Below are 24,036 nucleotides of genomic sequence, written 5' to 3' on the forward strand. Positions count from 1 at the left end.
CTCTAATTTAAAACTGTGTCCTCTTGTGGTAGTTTTTCTTCTTTTAAATATGCTCTCCTCCTTTACCGAGTTGATTCCCTTTATGTATTTAAAGGTTTCTATCATATCCCCTCTGTCTCTTCTTTCTTCCAAGCTATACATGTTAAGGTCCTTTAACCTTTCCTGGTAAGTTTTTTCCTGCAATCCATGTACTAGTTTGGTAGCTCTTCTCTGAACTCTCTCTAGAGTATCTATATCCTTCTGGAGATATGGCCTCCAGTACTGCGCACAATACTCCAAGTGAGGTCTCACCAGTGTTCTGTACAGCGGCATAAGCACTTCTCTCTTTCTACTGCTTATACCTCTCCCTATACATCCAAGCATTCTGCTGGCATTTTGTGCTGCTCTATTACATTGTCTTCCCACCTTTAAGTCTTCTGAAATAATTACTCCTAAATCCCTTTCCTCAGATACTGAGGTCAGGACTGTGTTAAATATTCTATATTCTGCCCTTGGGTTTTTACGCCCCAGGTGCATTATCTTGCACTTATCCACATTAAATTTTAGTTGCCAGAGTTCTGACCATTCTTCTAGTTTTCCTAAATCCTTTTCCATTTGGCGTTTCCCTCCAGGAACATCAACCCTGTTACATATCTTTGTGTCATCAGCAAAAAGACAAACCTTTCCATCGAGGCCTTTTGCAATATCACTTATGAAGATATTAAACAAAATTGGTCCCAGTACAGATCCCTGAGGTACCCCACTGGTAACATGACCTTGTTCTGAATGTTCTCCATTGACTACAACCCTCTGTTGTCTGTCACTCAGCCACTGCCTAATCCACTCAACAATATGGGAGTCCATGCTCAATGACTGCAGTTTATTGATAAGTCTTCTATGTGGGACAGTGTCAAAAGCCTTACTAAAATCTAGATATGCAATGTCTACTGCACCTCCACCGTCTATTATTTTAGTCACCCAGTCAAAAAAATCTATAAGATTTGTTTGGCATGATCTCCCTGAAGTAAACCCATCCATGGGATTTAAGATGTTCCACAATCCTATCCTTTAATAGGGTTTCCATTAATTTGCCTACTATTGATGTCAGACTCACTGTTCTATAGTTGCTCGATTCCTCCCTACTACCTTTCTTGTGAATGGGCACGACATTTGCCAATGGAAAGTAATCTAGATGTCTTGAACGGTTTACACTGTTATATTTCCTTGGAACTTTTGAGGAAAATTCTTATCACGTTACTATGTGAGATACAGTCGCCAACACTTGCAGGGAGGCCCCAGCGAGATTTGAACTCGCGACCCCTGGTTTACAAGACCAGTGCTCTAACCCCTGAGCTATGGAGCCTTTTTTTTTTTTTTTTTTTTTTTTTTTCTTCAGGAAGAGCAGCTTTGGTAGATATAACTGTCTCCTTACATGAAAACATATACTGTTGAAGCTGTATACAACATATGGAAGCATATACGAGGCCATGAAGGAGAAAAAGCCACATGGACATGTGGACTCCAAGCCACAGATGAGTTCAGGTAGGTGGGGCCTGGGGGGGGGGGTAGGAAGCACCACCACCCTGGGTGTGGGGAAGTGAGTGCAGATGGAGCCTGGGGGGAAGCTCCACTGCCCACACTCACGACACACCCAGGGTGGTAGCATGCCCTTGGTGGTAGGTAGGGAACCCGGGAAGAGGCATTGTCACCTTTGGTGGTAGAGTGCAGATAGCAGAGCCTTGTATGAGGTATTGCCATCTTTTTTTGGAAATAGATTTAGGTAGGTGGGGTTTGGGAAAAACAGCACAACCCTGAATGTTGGTGAGTGAGGGCAGATAGAGCCTGGGGGGAAGCTCCACTGCCCACACTCACGCCACATCCGGGTTTTAGCATTTCCTTAATGGTAGGTGAGGTAGGTAGGGGAGCCTGGGAAGAGGCATTGCCACTTGCGGTGGTACAGTGCGGCTAGCAGAGCCTGGGAAGAGGCATTACCATCCTTTGTGGGAGATGGATGCAGGTAGGTGGGGTCTGGGGAAAGCAGCACAACCCTGGGTGTTGGTGAGTGAGGGCAGATGGAGCCTGGGGGGAAGCTCCACCGCCCACACACACGACACATCCAGGGTTGTAGCATGCCTTTGGTGTTAAATTTAGTAGGTAACAGAGCCTGGGAAGAGGTACTGTCACCTTTGGTGGAAGATGAATTGAGGTAGGTGTGGTCTGGGAGAAGTACCCACAGTTGATTCAGAGGAAGGCGAAAAACCCCTGCAAAGCAAAATCAAATTTGCTCTAGCAGGGGGAAAAATTCCTTCCTGATCCCCCGAGAGGCAATCGGCTATTCCCTGGATCAACTTTACCTATAAATGTTAGTAGCCAGTCAGGTAGCTGGGACTTGGGGGAAGCCCCACCACACTGGGTGTGGGGTGGGCAGATGGAGCCTGGGGCCGAAGCAGCCCCATGGTGGTAGGTGAGGAGGGTAGCGGAGCCTGGGAAGAGGCATTGCCCCCCGTGGTGGTAGAGTGCAGATTGCAGAGCCTTGTTTGAGGCATTGTCATCTATTGTGGGAGATAGATGCAGGTAGATGGGGTTTGGGAAAAGCAGCAAAACCCTGAATGTTGGTGAGTGAGGGCAGATAGAGCCTGGGGGGAAGCTCCACTGCCCACACTCACGACACATCCGGGGTTTTAGCATTTCCCTGGTGGGAGGTGAGGTAGGTAGGGGAGCCTGGGAAGAGGCATTGCCACTTTCGGTGGTACAGTGCGGCTAGTAGAGCCTGGGAAGAGGCATTACCATCCTATGTGGGAGATGGGATGCAGGTAGGTGGGGTCTGGGGAAAGCAGCACAACCCTGGGTGTTGGTGAGGGCAGATGGAGCCTGGGGGGAAGCTCCACCGCCCACACACACGACACATCCAGGGTTGTAGCATGCCTTTGGTGTTAAATTTAGTAGGTAACAGAGCCTGGGAAGAGGTACTGTCTCCTTTGGTGGAAGATGAATTGAGGTAGGTGTGGTCTGGGAGAAGTACCCACAGTTGATTCAGAGGAAGGCGAAAAACCCCTGCAAAGCACAATCAAATTTGCTCTAGCAGGGGGAAAAATTCCTTCCTGATCCCCCGAGAGGCAATCGGCTATTCCCTGGATCAACTTTACCTATAAATGTTAGTAGCCAGTCAGGTAGCTGGGACTTGGGGGAAGCCCCACCACACTGGGTGTGGGGTGGGCAGATGGAGCGTGGGGCCGAAGCAGCCCCATGGTGGTAGGTGAGGAGGGTAGCGGAGCCTGGGAAGAGGCATTGCCCCCCGTGGTGGTAGAGTGCAGATTGCAGAGCCTTGTTTGAGGCATTGTCATCTATTGTGGGAGATAGATGCAGGTAGATGGGGTTTGGGAAAAGCAGCAAAACCCTGAATGTTGGTGAGTGAGGGCAGATAGAGCCTGGGGGGAAGCTCCACTGCCCACACTCACGACACATCCGGGGTTTTAGCATTTCCCTGGTGGGAGGTGAGGTAGGTAGGGGAGCCTTGGAAGAGGCATTGCCACTTTCGGTGGTACAGTGCGGCTAGCAGAGCCTGGGAAGAGGCATTACCATCCTATGTGGGAGATGGGATGCAGGTAGGTGGGGTCTGGGGAAAGCAGCACAACCCTGGGTGTTGGTGAGGGCAGATGGAGCCTGGGGGGAAGCTCCACCGCCCACACACACGACACCTCCAGGGTTGTAGCATGCCTTTGGTGTTAAATTTAGTAGGTAACAGAGCCTGGGAAGAGGTACTGTCTCCTTTGGTGGAAGATGAATTGAGGTAGGTGTGGTCTGGGAGAAGTACCCACAGTTGATTCAGAGGAAGGCGAAAAACCCCTGCAAAGCACAATCAAATTTGCTCTAGCAGGGGGAAAAATTCCTTCCTGATCCCCCGAGAGGCAATCGGCTATTCCCTGGATCAACTTTACCTATAAATGTTAGTAGCCAGTCAGGTAGCTGGGACTTGGGGGAAGCACCACCACACTGGGTGTGGGGTGGGCAGATGGAGCGTGGGGCTGAAGCAGCCCCATGGTGGTAGGTGAGGAGGGTAGCGGAGCCTGGGAAGAGGCATTGCCCCCCTTGGTGGTAGATTGCAGAGCCTTGTATGAGGCATTGTCATCTATTGTGGGAGATAGATGCAGGTAGGTGGGGTTTGGGAAAAGCAGCACAACCCTGAATGTTGGTGAGTGAGGGCAGATAGAGCCTGGGGGGAAGCTCCACTGCCCACACTCACGACACATCCGGGGTTTTAGCATTTCCTTGGTGGTAGGTGAGGTAGGTAGGGGAGCCTGGGAAGAGGCTGTCAGGTCACCTGTGGCCAGGTGACAACTGCACCCTGTTGGAGGCAGGGGCGCAGCGCAAGGTAGTGAACCCTATAGCAGACTGCTGCGGATGGACCAGAACGTGAACCCAAGATTCCCCAGGGAGCGGAGTCTAAGACCCAGCAGGTGTTCACCAGGGCCTCTAGTGGTGAGGATGGACTTTGCTGCAGCTGGGCCCAGGTCGCGGCCCCTGGGGTCCCCCAGGTCACGCTCCGTAGGGAGAGAAGGGAAGCAGCCACTCAGGACACACAGAATGGTGAAGGTTAACCCGAGGTCGGTGTAACAGGCAGACAAGGGTAGTCAAGGGACAGGCCAAAGGTCAGGGTAACAAGCAAACAGGAATAGTCAGGGACAAGCCAAAAGTCGGTACACAGAGGAGTAATTTCAAGCAAACAGGAACAGGAAACTAATACTGTTGAACAGCAAAGCAGGCCTGCAGTGAGTTGGTTAATATAGACTTCCTGTGATGACCTGGGCGGGGCAGGAACAGGAAGTAGAGGTGATAAAAAGGATCCAGAAATGCAGTCTGACCTCTAATACAGACATGGAGGTACAGGTAAGCTTGCCAAGCTCTATTGCAAGTCCATGACAGGCATTGCCACTTTCGGTGGTACAGTGCGGCTAGCAGAGCCTGGGAAGAGGCATTACCATCCTTTCTGGGAGATGGGATGCAGGTAGGTGGGGTCTGGAGAAAGAAGCACAACCCTGGGTGTTGGTGAGTGAAGGGAGATGAAGCCTGGGGGGAAGCTCCACCGCCCACACTCACGCCACATCCGGGGTGTTAGCATGCCCTTGGTGTTAAATTTAGTAGGTAGCAGAGCCTGGGAAGAGGTACTGTCACCTTTGGTGGAAGATGAATTGAGGTAGGTGTGGTCTGGGAGAAGTACCCACAGTTGATTCAGAGGAGGCAATCAGCTATTCCCTGGATCAACTTTACCTATAAATGTTAGTAGCCAGTCAGGTAGCTGGGACTTGGGGGAAGCCCCACCACACTGGGTGTGGGGTGGGCAGATGGAGCGTGGGGCCGAAGCAGCCCCATGGTGATAGGTGAGGAGGGTAGCGGAGCCTGGGAAGAGGCATTGCCCCCCTTGGTGGTAGAGTGCAGATTGCAGAGCCTTGTATGAGGCATTGTCATCTATTGTGGGAGATAGATGCAGGTAGGTGGGGTTTGGGAAAAGCAGCAGAACCCTGAATGTTGGTGAGTGAGGGCAGATAGAGCCTGGGGGGAAGCTCCACTGCCCACACTCACGCCACATCCGGGGTTTTAGCATTTCCTTGGTGGTAGGTGAGGTAGGTAGGGGAGCCTGGGAAGAGGCATTGCCACTTTCGGTGGTACAGTGCGGCTAGCAGAGCCTGGGAAGAGGCATTACCATCCTTTGTGGGAGATGGATGCAGGTAGGTGGGGTCTGGGGAAAGCAGCACAACCCTGGGTGTTGGTGAGTGAGGGCAGATGGAGCCTGGGGGGAAGCTCCACCACCCACACTCACGACACATCCAGGGTTTTAGCATGCCTTTGGTGTTAAATTTAGCAGATAACAGAGCCTGGGAAAAGGTACTGTCACCTTTGGTGGAAGATGAATTGAGGTAGGTGAGGTCCGGGAGAGGTACCCACAGTTGATTCAGAGGAAGGCGAAAAACGCCTGCAAAGCACAATCAAATTTGCTCTAGCAGGGGGAAAAATTCCTTCCTGATCCCCCGAGAGGCAATCGGCTATTCCCTGGATCAACTTTACCTATAAATGTTAGTAGCCAGTCAGGTAGCTGGGACTTGGGGGAAGCACCACCACACTGGGTGTGGGGTTGGGTGGGCAGATGGAGCATGGGGCCGAAGCAGCCCCATGGTGGTAGGTGAGGAGGGTAGCGGAGCCTGGGAAGAGGCATTGCCCCCCTTGGTGGTAGAGTGCAGATTGCAGAGCCTTGTATGAGGCATTTTCATCTATTATGGGAGATAGATGCAGGTAGATGGGGTTTGGGAAAAGCAGCAAAACCCTGAATGTTGGTGAGTGAGGGCAGATAGAGCCTGGGGGGAAGCTCCACTGCCCACACTCACGACACATCCAGGGTTGAAGCATGCCGCTGGTGTTAAATTTAGTAGGTAACAGAGCCTGGGAAGAGGTATGTCACCTTTGGTGATAGATAAGTGTGGGTAGCAGAGCCTGCTAAGAGGCACTGCCCCCCTTGGTGGAAGATGAATTGAGGTAGGTGAAGTCTGGGAGAAGTACCCACAGTTGATTCAGAGGAAGGAAAAAACCCCCTGCAAAGCACAATCAAATTTGCTCTAGCAGGGGGAAAAATTCCTTCCTGATCCCCCGAGAGGCAATCGGCTATTCCCTGGATCAACTTTACCTATAAATGTTAGTAGCCAGTCAGGTAGCTGGGACTTGGGGGAAGCCCCACCACACTGGGTGTGGGGTGGGCAGATGGAGCGTGGGGCCGAAGCAGCCCCATGGTGATAGGTGAGGAGGGTAGCGGAGCCTGGGAAGAGGCATTGCCCCCCTTGGTGGTAGAGTGCAGATTGCAGAGCCTTGTATGAGGCATTGTCATCTATTGTGGGAGATAGATGCAGGTAGGTGGGGTTTGGGAAAAGCAGCGCAACCCTGAATGGTGGTGAGTGAGGGCAGATAGAGCCTGGGGGGAAGCTCCACTGCCCACACTCACGCCACATCCAGGGTTTTAGCATTTCCTTGGTGGTAGGTGAGGTAGGTAGGGGAGCCTGGGAAGAGGCATTGCCACTTTCAGTGGTACAGTGCGGCTAGCAGAGCCTGGGAAGAGGCATTACCATCCTTTGTGGGAGATGGATGCAGGTAGGTGGGGTCTGGGGAAAGCAGCACAACCCTGGGTGTTGGTGAGTGAGGGCAGATGGAGCCTGGGGGGAAGCTCCACCACCCACACTCACGACACATCCAGGGTTTTAGCATGCCTTTGGTGTTAAATTTAGCAGGTAACAGAGCCTGGGAAGAGGTACTGTCACCTTTGGTGGAAGATGAATTGAGGTAGGTGTGGTCTGGGGAAAGCAGCACAACCCTGGGTGTGGGGTTGGGCAGGCAGATGGAGCGTGGAGCCGAAGCAGCCCCATGGGGGTAGGTGAGGAGTGTAGCGGAGCCTGGGAAGAGGCATTGACACCCTTGGTGGTAGGTGAGGTAGGTAGGGGAGCCTGGGAAGAGGCATTGCCACTTTTGGTGGTAGAGTGTGGCTAGCAGAGCCTGGGAAGAGGCATTACCATCCTTTGTGGGAGGTGGATGTAGGAAGGGGGATCTGGGGAAAGCAGCACAACCATGGGTGTTGGTGAGTGAATGCAGATGGAGCCTGGGGGGAAGCTCCACTGCCCACACTCACGCCACATCCGGGGTAGTAGCTAGGCTAGTGACAGTATCAGATTTTCATACTGCGATTAATTGATTAAGGTTTTGCCACGGTATACGATATTATCACGGTATTCAATTATAATTATTACATTTCTACCTCACTTGAATTTCATTGCTGAATTTAGGGACTTTGGTTTACTTTGAAGGCATAGCAGCTCAAGCCCATTTGAATCAATGGGCTGCTATGCCTGTGCAAATGTGGGTCACCAACCCGCATACATGTGAATCAGGCCTAAAGCAATAGTAAGGTATTTTACAAATAAAAACACAGCTCCTCCTGCAGGTTTAACCACTTCTGGACCGCAAGGATTTGCCCCCTTAATGACCAGGCTATCAGAGCCGAGCACCAGAACCAGTCATCACCAGGTAGGCCAGACACTGCTTGATGGCTATATAATAATGTAATGTGGGCTGCTATGCCTGTGCATCTATATATATATTCTACTATGCCCACGTATGTGTGTATGTCTCTCTCTCTCTATATATATATATATATAAATATATATAATATCTATCTATCTTATTCTTTCTATCTATCTTATTCTTTCTATCTTAATCAATATCTTATTATTTCTATCTATCTTATTCTAACTTACCTTATTCTAACTTATCTTATTCTAACTTATCTTATTCTAACTATCTTACTCTAACTATCTATCTTATTCTATCTATCTATCTTATTCTATCTATCTATCTTATTCTAACTATCTTATTCTATCTATCTTATTCTTTCTATCTATCTTATTCTATCTGCAGAGACTTGCTTGTATTAGGCAGTGTTTCTGTCTGTGTCTGAGCCCTGGAAGAAGCATGTGGGTGTGTGCTGGGAGCCATCTGATTGGTTACAGGGAGGAGCTAAGCTCTCACTCTAGGATCATATTACCAGAGCTGTCTCTGTTGAGCGAGTGAATGAGTCATCCAGCTCACTGAAATCTATAATTTCAAAAGGCAGACTTGAGGAGCAGAGAAACACGGTATTTTAAAAATGACCACAATATCAATACCGTGGGTATGCAATACCGTGATATATCGAATTACCGAAAACCGGCACATCTCTAGTTCTGTGGAAAGCAGCACAACCCTGGGTGTTGGTGAGTGATGGCAGATGGAGCCTGGGGGGAAGCTCCACTGCCCACACTCATGCCACATCCAGGGTATTAGCATGCCCTTGGTGGTAGGTGAGGTAGGTAGTGGAGCCTGGTAAGAGGCATTGACACCCTTGGAGGTAGGTGAGGTAGGTAGGGGAGCCTGGGAAGAGGCATTGTCACCCTTGGTGGTAGAGTGCAGATAGCAGAGCCTGGGAAGAGGCATTACCATCCTTTGTGGGAGATAGATGCAGGTAGGTGGGGTTTGGGAAAAGCAGCACAACCCTGGGGGTTGGTGAGTAAGGGCAGATGGAGCCTGGGGGGAAGCTCCACTGCCCACACTCACGACACATTCAGGGTGGTAGCATGCCCTTAGTGTTAAATTTAGTAGGTAACAGAGCATGGGAAGAGGTACTGCCACTCTTGGTGGTAGGTAGGGGAGCCTGGGAAGAGGCATTGCCACTTTTGGTGGTAGAGTGAGGCTAGCAGAGTGTGGGAAGAGGCATTGCCATCCTTTAAGGGAGGTGTATGCAGGTAGGTGGGTTCCGTGGAAAGCACCACAACCCTGGGTGTTGGTGAGTGAGGGCAGATGGAGCCTGGGGGGAAGCTCCACCGCCCACTCTCACGCCACATCCGGGGTGGTAGGTGAGGTAGGTAGGGGAGCCTGGTAAGAGGCATTGCCACTTTTGGTGGTAGGTGAGGTAGGAAGGGGAGCCTGGGAAGAAGAATTGTCACCCTTAGTGGTAGGTGAGGTTGGTAGGGGAGCCTTTGCCACTCTTGGTGGTAGAATGCGGCTAGAAGAGCTTTCCATTAGGCATTACCATCCTTTGTGGGAGATGGATGCAGGTAGGTTGGGTCTGGGAAAAGCACCACAACCATGCTGGGATTTTTACTACATCTATAGAAAAACCCATGCTGGGATCTGTAGTACATCTATAGAAAAATCAATGCTGGGATCTGTAGTCCATCTATAGAAAAATCCATTTGTGGGAGATGGGATGCAGATAGGTGGGGTCTGGGAAAAGCAGCACAACCCTGGGTGTTGGTGAGTGAGGGGAGATGGAGCCTGGGGGGAAGCTCCACCGCCCACACTCACGCCACATCCGGGGTGTTCGCATGCCCTTGGTGTTAAATTTAGTAGGTAGCAGAGCCTGGGAAGAGGTACTAAAACCCTTGGTGGTAGGTGAGGTAAATAGGGGAGCCTCGGAAGAGGCATTGACACCCTTGGTGGTAAGTGAGGTAGGTAGGGGAGCCTGGGAAGAGGCATTGACACCCTTGGTGGTAGGTGAGGTAGGTAGGGGAGCCTGGGAAGAGGCATTGTCACCCTTGGTGGTAGAGTGCAGATAGCAGAGCCTGGGAAGAGGCATTACCATCCTTTGTGGGGGATAGATGCAGGTAGGTGGGGTTTGGGAAAAGCAGCACAACCCTGGGGGTTGGTGAGTAAGGGTTAGGGGTGTGGGGTTGGGTGGGCAGATGGAGCGTGGGGCCGAGGCAGCCCCGTGGTTGTAGACGAGGAGGGTAGCAGAGCCTGGGAAGAGACACTGCCACCCTTGGTTGGAGATGAGTGCGGGAGGGGGGGTGTCAGTGTGCGGAGAGGAGGGAAGATCTCCCCACACACACAGCACTGCTCTCCGGAGTCGGGTACAATCATTGTCTGTACTGCAGCCGGCATGTCTGTGTGTCCCTGAGGAAGTACAACTCTCAGCATACACTGTAAGTAATGGGTCCCAGTGTGAAATAGGATGCTATGGGACTACATATGCCAGCATGTTTTTTTCTATGGAGGAACTACAGATCTCAGCAATACCCCTGGGGTATGTAGAGATTGCTGGGATCTATAGAAAAATCCATTATAGGATTTGTAGTACATCTATAGAATAATCTATGCTGGGATTTGTACGTGCTTCCACACTGGGACCCATTACTTACAGAGTATGCTGAGAGTTGTACTTCCTCAGGGACACACAGACATGCAGGCTGTAGTACGGACAATGATTGTACCCGACTCCGGAGGGCAGATCTGTGTGTGTGGGGAGATCTTCCCTCCTCTCCGCACACTGACACCCCCCCTCCCGCACTCATCTCCCACCAAGGGTGGCAGTGCCTCTTCCCAGGCTCTGCTACCCTCCTCACCTACAACCACGGGGCTGCCTCGGCCCCACGCTCCATCTGTCCACCCAACCCCACACCCCTAACCCTTACTCACCAACCCCCAGGGTTGTGCTGCTTTTCCCAACCCCCACCTACCTGCATCTATCTCCCACAAAGGATGGTAATGCCTCTTCCCAGGCTCTGCTATTTGCACTCTACCACCAAGGGTGACAATGCCTCTTCCCAGGCTGCCCTACCTACCTCACCTACCACCAAGGGTGTCAATGCCTCTTCCCAGGCTCCCCTATCTACCTCACGTACCACCAAGGGTGTCAATGCCTCTTCCCGGACTGCCCTACCCTCCTTACCTACAACCAAGAGGCTGCCTCGGCCCCACGCTCCATCTGCCCACTCATGTATGTATATGTGTACGTGTGTGTGTGTGTATGTATGTATATGTGTACGTGTGTGTGTGTATGTATATGTGTACGTGTGTGTGTATATGTGTACATGTGTGTGTGTGTGTATGTATATGTGTACATGTGTGTATGTATGTATATGTGTAAGTGTGTGTGTATATGTGTAAATGTGTGTGTGTGTGTATGTATGTGTACATGTGTGTGTATGTAGTATACGTGTGTGTGTGTGTGTGTATATATATGTATGTATATGTGTACATGTGTATATATATGTATACATGTGTGTGTATGTATGTGTATGTATGTACATGTGTGTGTATGTATATGTGTACATGTGTGTGTATATGTGTACATGTATGTGTGTGTGTACATGTATGTGTGTGTACGTATGTACATGTGTCTGTATGTAGGTGTGTGTGTGTGTGTGTGTACATGTGTGTGCATATGTGTACATGTATGTGTGTGTACGTATGTACATGTGTCTGTATGTAGGTGTGTGTGTGAGTGTGCATGTACAGTATGTATGTTTTAATCCTGACCCCCCCCCCCTTTTCCTGTACCATTAGACCTGCTTTTGTAGGGCTTGTTTGTGATAGCAGCAAGGACTGCTGCTACTCTGAAAAGCAATCCATGCTCAGATTGCTTTTCAGAAGCATTTAAAGAGGAAGTAAACCCTCCTCTGCAAGTTGTACCTATAGGTGATCCTATGATAAGGCTTACCTATAGGTACTGTAAATATCTCCTAAACATGTACCGTTTAGGAGATATTTACCTTACATGCATCCAGTGACATCACTGGCGCATGCGCTCTGAAGGAACGGCCGTTGGTGCCGTGTTCCTTCAGAGCCCCGTGCCGTCGGCTCCCGTGCGCATGCGCGGGAGTGAAGTAATCGCGGGTCCAGCCAATCAGATGGCCGGATGCTGCAAACCCGGAAGAAGGGTGACAGAATATGTCACCCACGAGAGAGGTGAGCGGTCGACGATTCGTTCCTAGGTAAGTATTTCATAATGAGCTAGTATGCAATCCATACTAGCTCATTATGTGTTTGTCTTTCAGGTGTACTTTAAAAAAAAAAAGAAATTCTGAGGTTTACAACCTCTTTAACTGGTGGTAAAGAGGCAATATGTTGCCTCCCCACCACCTGTTTTAAGCCCGTAAATGCGGCATTACCACACCGCAACCATGCAATGCACACAGTTGTGGGGTGGTTGCAGTGCAGCCCCATTCACCCTGGGTATACCTGCATCTGCAGCCACAGCATGTGTACACCCCCAGCTGCTGCCTTTGCAGCTAAAGGGGTAGAAGTTGGGGGTAATAAAAACAGCTCAACCATGTGTTTTTACTGCCCCCTCCAACCTGACATGTGAACAAGCCCTTGGTTCCTATCTATGTTGCTGCTTGCTGCCTGTAGGGCAGCCCATTCATTTCAATGGGCTTCCCTACCCCCAGAAATGCAGGGAAAGAAGTCCCTGACCCCTTTTTTAAATTGGGCCGCACCAAAAGCAACCCATGTTTTCCAATGTGTGGGGTACCATTAAGAATTAATGGCACCCCTAAGTGCCGGTTCACACTTGTGCGATGCGGGAACGCTGCGAATATGCAGCGTGTTCCCGCATCGCATCCGCACATCTGGCAGTTCACACTGCCATATGCGATACGCAGGGGGTCTCAATTAAAAGTTAACGACACCCCCAGTTGCGATCTGCAAGTTCGCACAGAATCGGATCGCACAAGTGTGAACCACTGTGCGATCCAATTCTGAGGCGGCTCAAAAAATGCCTCATGTGCGAGTTTGCTGCGGAAGCGCTGCAAATTCAGCCATACAAAGTGTATGGCTGAACTCGCATCCGCACATGAGATCGCATGTAATGAAGGAGCAGTGCGCTCCAAATTACATGCGATCTCGTAAACCGCAATAATGTGAACCGACACTAAGGGTCCTTTCACACAGTCCGCTCCGTCGGCGGACTCCATTTATCTCAGCGGGTGATCGATCCGCCGATCCCCCGCTGAGCAAGACAATGACATCTGTTCTCTGCACTGTGTGCAGAGACACAGCTGTCAGAGCCACATACATCTCTATGGGGGAATCGGATGGGAACGGACCGTCGGTCCGTTCTCATTCAATCCGCTGGACGGATGGAAAATAGGGTTTCCATCCGCCCAGATTTGACGGATTGGATGTCAGCGGACATGTCTCCGCTGACATCCGATGCCCCATAGGGATGCATGGAAGGACCGTTCACATCCGCCAAAAAAAACTGACAGGCGGATCTGAACGGTCCGCCTGTGTGAAAGGGGCCTTAAAGAGGAAGTAAACCCTCCTCTGCAAGTTGTACCTATAGGTGATCCTATGATAAGGCTTACCTATAGGTACTGTAAATATCTCCTAAACATGTACCGTTTAGATCTTTACCTTACATGCAGCCAGTGACATCATTGGTGCATGCGCTCTGAAGGAACGGCCGCTTTTGCTGTTCCTTCAGAGCCCCGTGCCGTGACCGACGGCTCCCGCGCGCGGGAGTGACGTCACCGCGGCTCCGGCCAATCAGATGGCCGGATGCCGCGATCCCAGAAGACGGGCGACTGGACATGTCGCCCGTCATAGAGGTAAGCGGACGGCACGGGCTCGTTCTAAGGTAAATATTTCATAATGAGCTAGTATGCGATGCATACTAGCTCATTATGTGTTTCTCTTTCAGGGTAAAAAAAAATAAATAAATAAATTTTTCGGTTTACAACCTCTTTAAGAGCAGAGCATTTGTCTGTGTGTCAGAAACAAGCATGATTTTGCACGTTCCGTGACACACAGTAATGTGAACCAAGCCTTGGAAGGGGGTGCCTCAAGAGTGAAAATAATTTTCAAGGGCGCCCTGACTGAAAAAAGATTGAGAAACACTGATCTATACAATAACCCATGCTGGGATTTGTGGGAAATGGATGCAGGTAGATGGGGTCTGGGGAAAGCAGCACAACCCTGGGTGTTTGTGAGTGAAGCACGATGGAGCATGGGTGGTAGCATGCCCTTGGTGGTAGGTAGGGCAGCCTAGGAAGAGGCATTGTCACCCTTAGTGGTAGGTGAGGTAGGTAGAGGGCAGTCCGGGAAGAGGCATTGACACCCTTGGTGGTAGGTGAGGTAGGAAGGGGAGCCAGGGAAGAGGCATTGACACCCTTGGTGGTAGGTGAGGTAGGTAGGGCAGCCTGGGAAGAGGCATTGTCACCCTTGGTGGTAGAGTGCAGATAGCAGAGCCTGGGAAGAGGCATTGCCGTCCTTTGTGGGAGATAGATGCAGGTAGGTGGGGGTTGGGAAAAGCAGCACAACCCTGGGGGTTGGTGAGTAAGGGTTAGGGGTGTGGGGTTGGGTGGGCAGATGGAGGGTGGGGCTGAGGTAGCCCCGTGGTTGTAGGTGAGGAGGGTAGCAGAGCCCGGGAAGAGGCACTGCCACCCTTGGTGGGAGATGAGTGGGGGAGGGGGAGGTGTCAGTGTGCGGAGAGGAGGGAAGATCTCCCCACACACACAGATCTGCTCTCCGGAGTCGGGTACAATCATTGTCTGTACTGCAGCCGGCATGTCTGTGTGTCCCTGAGGAAGTACAACTCTCAGCATACACTGTAAGTTATGGGTCCCAGTGTGGAATAGGATGCTATGGGAATACATAATCCAGCATGTTTATTCTATGGAGGAACTACAGATCTCAGCAATACCAATGGGGTATGTAGAGATTGCTGGGATCCATTATAGAACTTGTATTAAATCTATAGAATAATCCATGCTGGGATTCAGTTCAGTTGTAGAATATTAAAGATTGAGACCTCATTATTAGTGTATGCTGGAAGTTGTAGTCCTCCTCGCCGGCATAGTAGTGCTATAGTGCTGGGGTTTGTAGTAGCTCCGGAGAGCAGCGCTGTGAGTGGAGCGACCTTCCCGCCTGCTGCTCTGTCCGCACACTGGCCCGCGTCTCCTGGGCTCGGATATTTATAAGGTTTAGGCCACGCCCATCGCTCCACTGATGACGCCAACGGCTCCACTGGTCACGCCTACTTACCCTCAGCCCCGGCGTGATTCGCCGCTCTGCTTATTCTGAGCTCAGGCCACTCCCACTCCATGCGCTGGCCACGCGCACCCCATGCACTGATCACGAGAGTGTGCGCACGCAGCTTAGTCTCATGTGAGGTGTGGTGGGCGGGGTTTAGCTTCTGAAGGGGAAGAATTCCAATCATTGGCCCAGATAGAGCGGCGCGCGCAGCCCGTTGCTATTACCTCGTCACTTCCGCCCCGGTGCGCATGCGCAGAAGGCATTCTGGAGGTCCGATGTGTATAGCGCACAGCTGATTGAGTAGAGGCGGGGCTGAGGCGTCATCGAGTTCTTACAGGGGGCGGGGCGGGGAGGATTAGGAGACTTGCGGCCGTGTAATAAATGTGTTAAAAGTAGTTCCTTCGGTACTTTATACTCCCCGCCCCCTGTAAGAACTCGATGACGCCTCAGCCCCGCCTCTTCTCATTCCGCTATACACATCGGACCTCCAGAATGCCTTCTGCGCATGCGCACCGGGCCGGAAGTGACGAAGTATAGCATTCTGTCATAGATGAAGTGTAGTGGGCGGGGTTTACTCCTCTGACGGGGAAGAAGTGACATGAATGGAATGTAAACCCTAATTGGGTGTAGAAGGCGGGGTTAGGGGTGGGCGGGGCCTCATCCTATCCTTTGTTTTGTTTGGATAAAGTAGTGAAGGATGACAGGAAGTCACCAGGTAACACCGGTGTCCCCGTTGGAAGATTTACCCCCTACTTCCTGTCTCAGTGATAATAGTTTTCTGGCCAATCAGAGGCAGCCGATCCATTCCCCGCCCCTTTGGCTTCACCTATACACGAGGACGGGGATATTGGTGACATCATTGTCCCCAGAACAGGAATCCTCCAATCAGATTCCCTCACTTTTCATCTCACTTCCTGTTTTTCTATATGGGACAGGAAGTGACGGTAAATCTCCCCAATGGGGACACAGATGGAAAAAATCATAGAAAATCCTTCCCTTACGCTATAGGGAGGGGGAGGGGGGGATTATCTTGGGATATATTATCCACTTCCGGAGGAGCGAGGTGCCGGTGCCTCCCCCTCCGACCAGCCGACCCATCCCCCAGCTGCTTGGATTGGCTTTGATCAGCTCATCGCTATGGTAACCGGGATGAATATATCATACTCCCCCATCCCCCACAATCCTTTCATGTCTTTTCAGGATTACTCCGCCCACAATCCTGCGACAAGTGTGAAAGGGGCGGTTCCCGCCATAGAAACGCCTTACAGATCTTTTCTGCATCAGCGTTTTTCATGCCTCTTTTTCTTCTGGAGCGGAAGATTTACCCCTTAATGACCGGGCAGTTGTTTGCCATTCGGCACTGCGTGACTTTAACTGACAATTGCGCGGTCGTGCGACGCTGCACCCAAATGAAATTGACGTCCTTTTTTTCCCACAAACAGAGATTTCTATTGGTGGGATTTCATCACCTCTGCGATTTTCATTTTTTTGCGATATTAATAAAAATAGAGCGACAATTTGGAAAAAACAAGAATATTTTTCTACTTTGACAGTTAAAAAATATCCAAAATATTCAATTTTTGTCATATTTTTAGGCCAAAATGTATTTAGCTCCATGTTGGTGACAAAAAAATTCTCAATGAGCGTATTTTTAACCGCTTTAAGACCGGAATATTTTACCCCATTCCTGACCAGGCTCTATTTTGAGATTCGGCACTGCGTGACTTTAACTGACAATTGCGCGGTCGTGCGACGCTGCACCCAAATGAAATTGACGTCCTTTTTTTCCCACAAACAGAGATTTCTATTGGTGGGATTTCATCACCTCTGCGATTTTTACTTTTTGGAAAAAAAGCGACAATTTTGAAAAAATAACATTTTTCAAATTTTTTTATATGAAATTCCCCAAAAAAATGTAAAAATCAAAATTTTTTAACATTTTCGGCCAATTTGTTCCCTGCTACATATGTTTGGTAAAAAAAATCGCAATAAGCGTATTTTGATTGTTTTGCGCAAAAGTTATCGCAGCTACTAACTACGGGAAAGATTTATGTCGTTTTTATTGTTTGTAATGGCGGCGATCTGCGATTTTTTTAGCGGGACTGCGACATTGCGGCGGACAGATCGGACCCCTGACTGACATTTCTGACACTTTTGAGGGGACCAGTGACATTACTGCAGTAATCAGTGCTATACATATGCACTGTCACTGTACTAATGACACTGGCAGGGAAGGGGTTAAGTTTATTGGTGATGCAGGGGTGTGTCCCTAGGGGCGTGCTTCTAACTGTGAAGGGGCGTGGCTAGTGATATAACCACAGAGACATACGATCCTACATAGCAGGACCATATGATCTCTGCAGTTACACCAGGGAGAATGACAGGCGGCTTTGTTTACATCATCCGCCTGCCTTTCTCCCTCTCCAGCGGGAGATCGCCAGTGACTGGAGGACATCGGAGCCGCCGGTCACACGCGTGGACTTCTTAGGGAATGAGCGGGGGCGGGAGTGCGCCCCCTAGAGGCTTGCAGGCGAGCGATGTAGTACTACGTCACTTTGCCTGTCCGGGGCTGACTGCCGCAGTAAATAGTCGTGCGGCGGTCGGCAAGCAGTTAATGACCGGGCAGTTGTTTGCCATTCGGCACTGCGTTACTTTAATCACTAAAGCCCCGGAGGATTTGGCTGCTCAATGACCAGGCCACTTTTTAAAACTTGGCACAGCGTGACTTTAACCACTTGCCGACCGCTCACATTGAGCCTACTGCAGCAAAGTGGCACTCCTGGGTCCTACGTCACTGAATCCCGCCCCCTCTCGGTGTATTCAGACACAGCGGGAGTCACCGCCGATCACCACAGCTCTTCCCCCCCGATCATCGGCAACAGACCGAGGAAATCCGTCTGCTTGTGTAAACAAAGGGGGCGGATCTTCTCTGTGACAGGCAGGGACAGATTACAGGATTCAGCATAGCTCAACCTGCGCTCTGTGTCTGTGTCACACAATCCCCTCCCCCACACACGTCACACAATCCCCTCCCCCCACACACGTCACACAATCCCCTCCCCCCACACACGTCACACAATCCCCTCCCCCCACACATGTCACACAATCCCCTCCCCCCACACACGTCACACAATCCCCTCCCCCCACACACGTCACACAATCCCCTCCCCCCACACACGTCACACAATCCCCTCCCCCCACACATGTCACACAATCCCCTCCCCCCACACACGTCACACAATCCCCTCCCCCCACACACGTCACACAATCCCCTCCCCCCACACACGTCACACAATCTCCTCCCCCCACACACGTCACACAATCCCCTCCCCCCACACACATCACACAATCCCCTCCCCCAACACACGTCACACAATCCCCTCCCCCCACACACGTCACACAATCCCCTCCCCCCACACACGTCACACAATCCCCTCCCCCCACACACATCACACAATCCCCTCCCCCAACACACGTCACACAATCCCCTCCCCCCACACACGTCACACAATCCCCTCCCCCCACACACGTCACACAATCCCCTCCCCCCACACACATCACACAATCCCCTCCCCCAACACACGTCACACAATCCCCTCCCCCCACACACGTCACACAATCCCCTCCCCCCACACGTCACACAATCCCCTCCCCCCACACACGTCACACAATCCCCTACCCCCACACACGTCACACAATCCCCTCCCCCGACACACGTCACACAATCCCCTCCCCCCACACACGTCACACAGTCCCCTTCCCCCACACACGTCACACAATCCCCTCCCCCCACACACGTCACACAATCCCCTCCCCCCACACACGTCACACAGTCCCCTCCCCCCACACACGTCACACAATCCCCTCCCCCAACACACCTCACACAATCCCCTCCCCCCACACACCTCACACAATCCCCTCCCCCCACACACGTCACACAATCCCCTCCCCCCACACACGTCACACAATCCTCTCCCCCCACACACGTCACACAATCCCCTCCCCCCACACACGTCACACAATCCCCTCCCCCCACACACGTCACACAATCCCCTCCCCCCACACACGTCACACAATCCCCTCCCCCCACACACGTCACACAATCCCCTCCCCCCACACACGTCACACAATCCCCTCCCCCCACACACGTCACACAATCCCCTCCCCCCACACACGTCACACAGTCCCCTCCCCCCACACACGTCACACAATCCCCTCCCCCCACACACGTCACACAGTCCCCTCCCCCCACACACGTCACACAATCCCCTCCCCCCACACACGTCACACAGTCCCCTCCCCCCACACACGTCACACAATCCCCTCCCCCCACACACGTCACACAGTCCCCTCCCCCCACACACGTCACACAATCCCCTCCCCCCACACACGTCACACAGTCCCCTCCCCCCACACACGTCACACAATCCCCTCCCCCCACACACGTCACACAATCCCCTCCCCCAACACACCTCACACAATCCCCTCCCCCCACACACCTCACACAATCCCCTCCCCCCACACACGTCACACAATCCCCTCCCCCAACACACCTCAGTAAGCATGAGGCATACGTTTAACCCCCTTGATCACCAATAAAGTTAACCCCTTCCCTGCCAGTGTCATTAGTACAGTGACAGTGCATATGTATAGCACTGATTACTGTAGTGATGTCACTGGTAACCCCAAAAGTGTCAAAATGTCAGTCAGGGGTCCGATCTGTCCGCCGCAATGTCGCAGTCCTGCTAAAAAAATCGCAGATCGCCGCCATTACTAGTTAAAAAAAAAAAACAATAAAAATGACATAAATTTCCCGTAGTTAGTAGCTGCGATAAAATTTTGCGCAAACCAATCAAAATACGCTTATTGCGATTTTTTTTTTACCAAACATATGTAGCAGAATACAAATTGGCCTAAAATGTTAAAAAATTTTGTTTTTTACATTTTTTGGGGGGAATTTCATATAAAAAAATGTGAAAAATATATTTTTTCAAAATTGTTGCTCTTTTTTTGTTTTTAGCGCAAGGGGTTTAGGGGTTAAGGTTAGGGGTTAGTGGTTAGGGTTAGGGTTGGGTGAGGTTTGGGTTAGGGCTTGTCTAGGGCTAGGATTGGGGGTTAGGGGTTAGGGTTAGGGGTTAGTGGTTAGGGATAGGGTTGGGTGAGGTTTGGGTTAGGGCTTGTCTAGGGCTAGGATTGGGGGTTAGGGGTTAGGGTTAGGGTGAGGGTTAGATACTTAGTGTGACGGTATCCGGACACCACCGACTGGGTATCTCCGCCAGTAACCTGCTTCCTAAGTTCTGGAACACGGGATCCGTGATTCTGGCTATAGTTACCCCAATAACTCGACAGTACAAGTTTTTGAGTGAAACCAGAATGAGCTCTTTATTAAACCAACTCACAGAATTTTACATACACTTTGAGAATACAACATGATTTAATTATACAGATCCACCCACCACATCACACAATGGTTTCTATACGATCCCCAATGCACATTACTCTGTGTAATTAAATCCCCTAGCAGACAGACAGGTGGGCTCATTACCACACTTAACAATAGGTGAATGGAAAAACTGTCTCAGACCCTATTTTAGACAAAAGCACTTCAATGATTAGCAGACATGATGTCTCTCATAGTTCCTGGACACCCAAATTAGGAGCTGCACTTCCTGTGCCTGACAGTCTAAAGAAATAAGATAGATCTTCATATTTCCTGACAGATATTGTTAATGCATTTTATTGTCCCATTTGAAGTAGTCCAAACCATATTCTCAGTGTTCACTACCCTCTTGGTCACCCTGCATCCATAATAGACGCAGGGTGACTTAAACATAAGAGAGCCCCATAAGGCTGGGCATGGTGCCCCCCAACCTCTCTAAAGGAATTTGGGGTCCACAACCCCCAATGCCCAAAGTGACTCCTTTCACATTTAGGGTTAGGGTTAGATACATAGGGTTAGGGTTAGATACCTAGGGTTATCGTTAGGGTTAGAGGGTTAGGGCTAGGTTAGGGTTAGATATAGAGGGTTAGGGTTATATACATAGGACTAGGGTTCGGATTTGATACATAGTATTAGGGTTACAGTTAGATATGGGTTAGGGATAGAGGGTTAAGGTTAGGGTTAGGGATGGGGTTAGGAGTTAGGGGTTAGGGTTAGGCGTTTGGGTTAGGGGTTAGTGCTTAGGGTTAGGGGATTGGGGTTAGGGTTGGGTGAGGTTTGGGTTATGGTTAGGCTTAGGGTTACGGTGTTAGGGTTAGAGGGTGAAGGTTAGGGTTAGAGGGTTAAGGTTAGGGTTAGAGGGTGAAGGTTAGGGTTAGAGGGTTAAGGTTAGGGTTAGAGGGTTAAGGTTAGGTTTAGAGGGTTAGAGTTAGGGTTAGACGGATAGGGTTAGGGAGTTGGGGTTAGGGGGTTAGGGTTAGATAGGGTATGCTTTAAGATTGGATAGGGTTTTGGTTTAGAGTTAGGGTCTAGGGTTAGGGTTAAGGGTTAGAGTTAGAGGGTTAGGTGTTATGGTTAGGGTTAGGGTTATGACTTAGGGTTAGCGTTAGGGTCAGACCTAGGGCTAGGGTTAGAGTTAGGGTTAGAATTAGGGTTAGGGTTAGGGTTAGGCAGGGCCACTGATAGGGGGGGACCACCAGCCCTCTTGTAGGGGGCCCAAGTACACAGGGGGGCCCACACAGAGAGGGGGATTAGTGATGGACAACAAATACAGAAATCTTCCTCCAGCACCTGAATCTGATCTCTGTCCCTCTCCCTGCTATCAGCTTTTATCTGCTGAGAAAGACAGTTGTTCCTCATTAATCCCCCTCCCTGTGTGGGCCCCCCTCCCAGCACTTATCTCTGCTCAGGAGTTTATTTGTAACTTTGTTTCTCTCCCTCTGTCTCTCTGATCACTGATCTCCAACTGCCCAGCCTGTATATTTTTTTCATCTCATCTTCATTTTTATTTATTAACATGGGGTTTTTTTTTAGATTTAGCAGGAATTATGTGAGTTATGTTATATTTGTGTCTGCTAATAGTGATTTTGTTGTCATTTTAGCAAAATATATCTTTAATATTTTCTTGGGGGGACCCTGCCAGGTAGTCTGTATGGGGCCCGCGATTTCTAACAGCAGCCCTGGGCTTAGGGCTAGGGATAGGGTTATTTCTAGTGCTAGGGTTATGGTTAGGGGGTTAAGTTTAAGGTTAGAGGGTTAGGGTTAGAGGGTAAGGGTTAGGGCTAGGATTAGGGTTCAGGCTAGGGTTAGGGTTAGGGTTATTTTTATGGCTAGTCTTAGAGGGTTAGGGTTAAGGTTAGAGGGTTAGGGTTATGGTTAGAGGATTAGGGATTAGGGTTAGAAACCTACTGTTAGGGTTAGGGTTAGGGGTAGATACAGAGGGTTAGGGTTAGATGTATAGGGTTAGGGTTAGATATGAGATAGGGTTAGGGTGTTAGGGTTAGAGGGTTAGGGGGTAGGGTTTAGGGTTTGGATTAGAGTTAGAGGGTTAGGGTTCGGGGTTAAGGTTAGGGTTAGAGGGTTAGGGTTAGAAGGATAGGGTTAGGGGTAAGGTTAGGGTTAGAATTTAGGGTTAGGGGGGTTAGGGTTAGATAGGGTTTGTTTTAAGGTTGGATAGGGTTTGGGGTTAGAGTTAGAGTTAGGGTTTGGGTTAAAGGTTAGGGTTAAGGGTTAGGGTTATGGCTTAGGGTTAGGGTAAGGCCTAGAGCTAGGGTTAGAGTTAGGATTAGCATTAGGGTTAGGGCTATGGTTATGGCTAGGGTTACGTTTTTTTTAGTGCTAGGTTTAGAGGGTTAGGGTTAGAGGGTTAGGGTTAGAATTAGGGTTAGGGTTAGAGGGTTAGGGGTTAGGGTTATGGTTATGGTTAGAGGGTTACGGCTTGATACTTACGGTTAAGGTTAGGGTTAGAGCATTAGGATTATGGTTAGGGTAAGGGTAAAGGTTAGGGTTAGGATTAGAGGGTTAGAGTTAAGTTTAAAAGGTTAGGGTTAGGTTTAGGGCTAGGGGATAGGGTTAGGGTGAGATACTTAGGGTTAGGGTTAGGGTTAGGCTTTGGGTAAGGGTTAGGGGTTAGGGTTAGATATTTTGGGTTAGGCTTAGGGTTAGGGTAAGGATAAGGGTTAGGGATTAGGGTTAGGGTTAGATACTTAGGGTTAGGGTTAGAGTGTTAGGATTAGGGTTATGGTAAGGGTTAGGGTTAGAGGGTTAGGGTGTTACAGTTAGGGTTATGGTTAGAGTTAGAGGGCTAGGGTTAGAGGGTTAGGGTTATGGTTTAGGGTTAGAGTTAGTGTTAGGGTTGAGGTTAGGGTTAGTGGTTAGGGTTAGGGGTTAAGGTTAGGGGTTAGGATTATAGGGTTAAGGTTAGAGGGTTAGGGCTTAGGGTTAGGGTTAGATACTTACAGTTAGGGTTAGTGTTAGAGCATTAGATTTAGGGTTGGGGTAAGGTTATGGGTAAGGGTTAGGGCTAGGTGATAGGGTTAATGTGAGATACTTAGGGTAAGGCTTCGGCTAAGGGTTAGGGGTTAGGGTTAGATACTTAGGGTTGGGGTTAGGGTAAGGGTTAGGTGTTAGGGTTAGGGATAGGGTTAGATACTTAGGGTTAGGGTTAGAGTGTTAGGATTAGGGTTAGGGTAAGGGTTAGGGTTAGGATTAGAGGGTTAGGGTGTTGCAGTTAGGGTTATGGTTAGTGGGTTAGGGTTAGAGGGTTAGGGTTTAGGGTTAGGGTTAGAGTT

This window comes from Pelophylax lessonae, assembly GCF_965119305.1.
Source record: "Pelophylax lessonae genome assembly, contig: HAP1_SCAFFOLD_113, whole genome shotgun sequence".
Taxonomy (NCBI): Eukaryota; Metazoa; Chordata; class Amphibia; order Anura; family Ranidae; genus Pelophylax; species Pelophylax lessonae.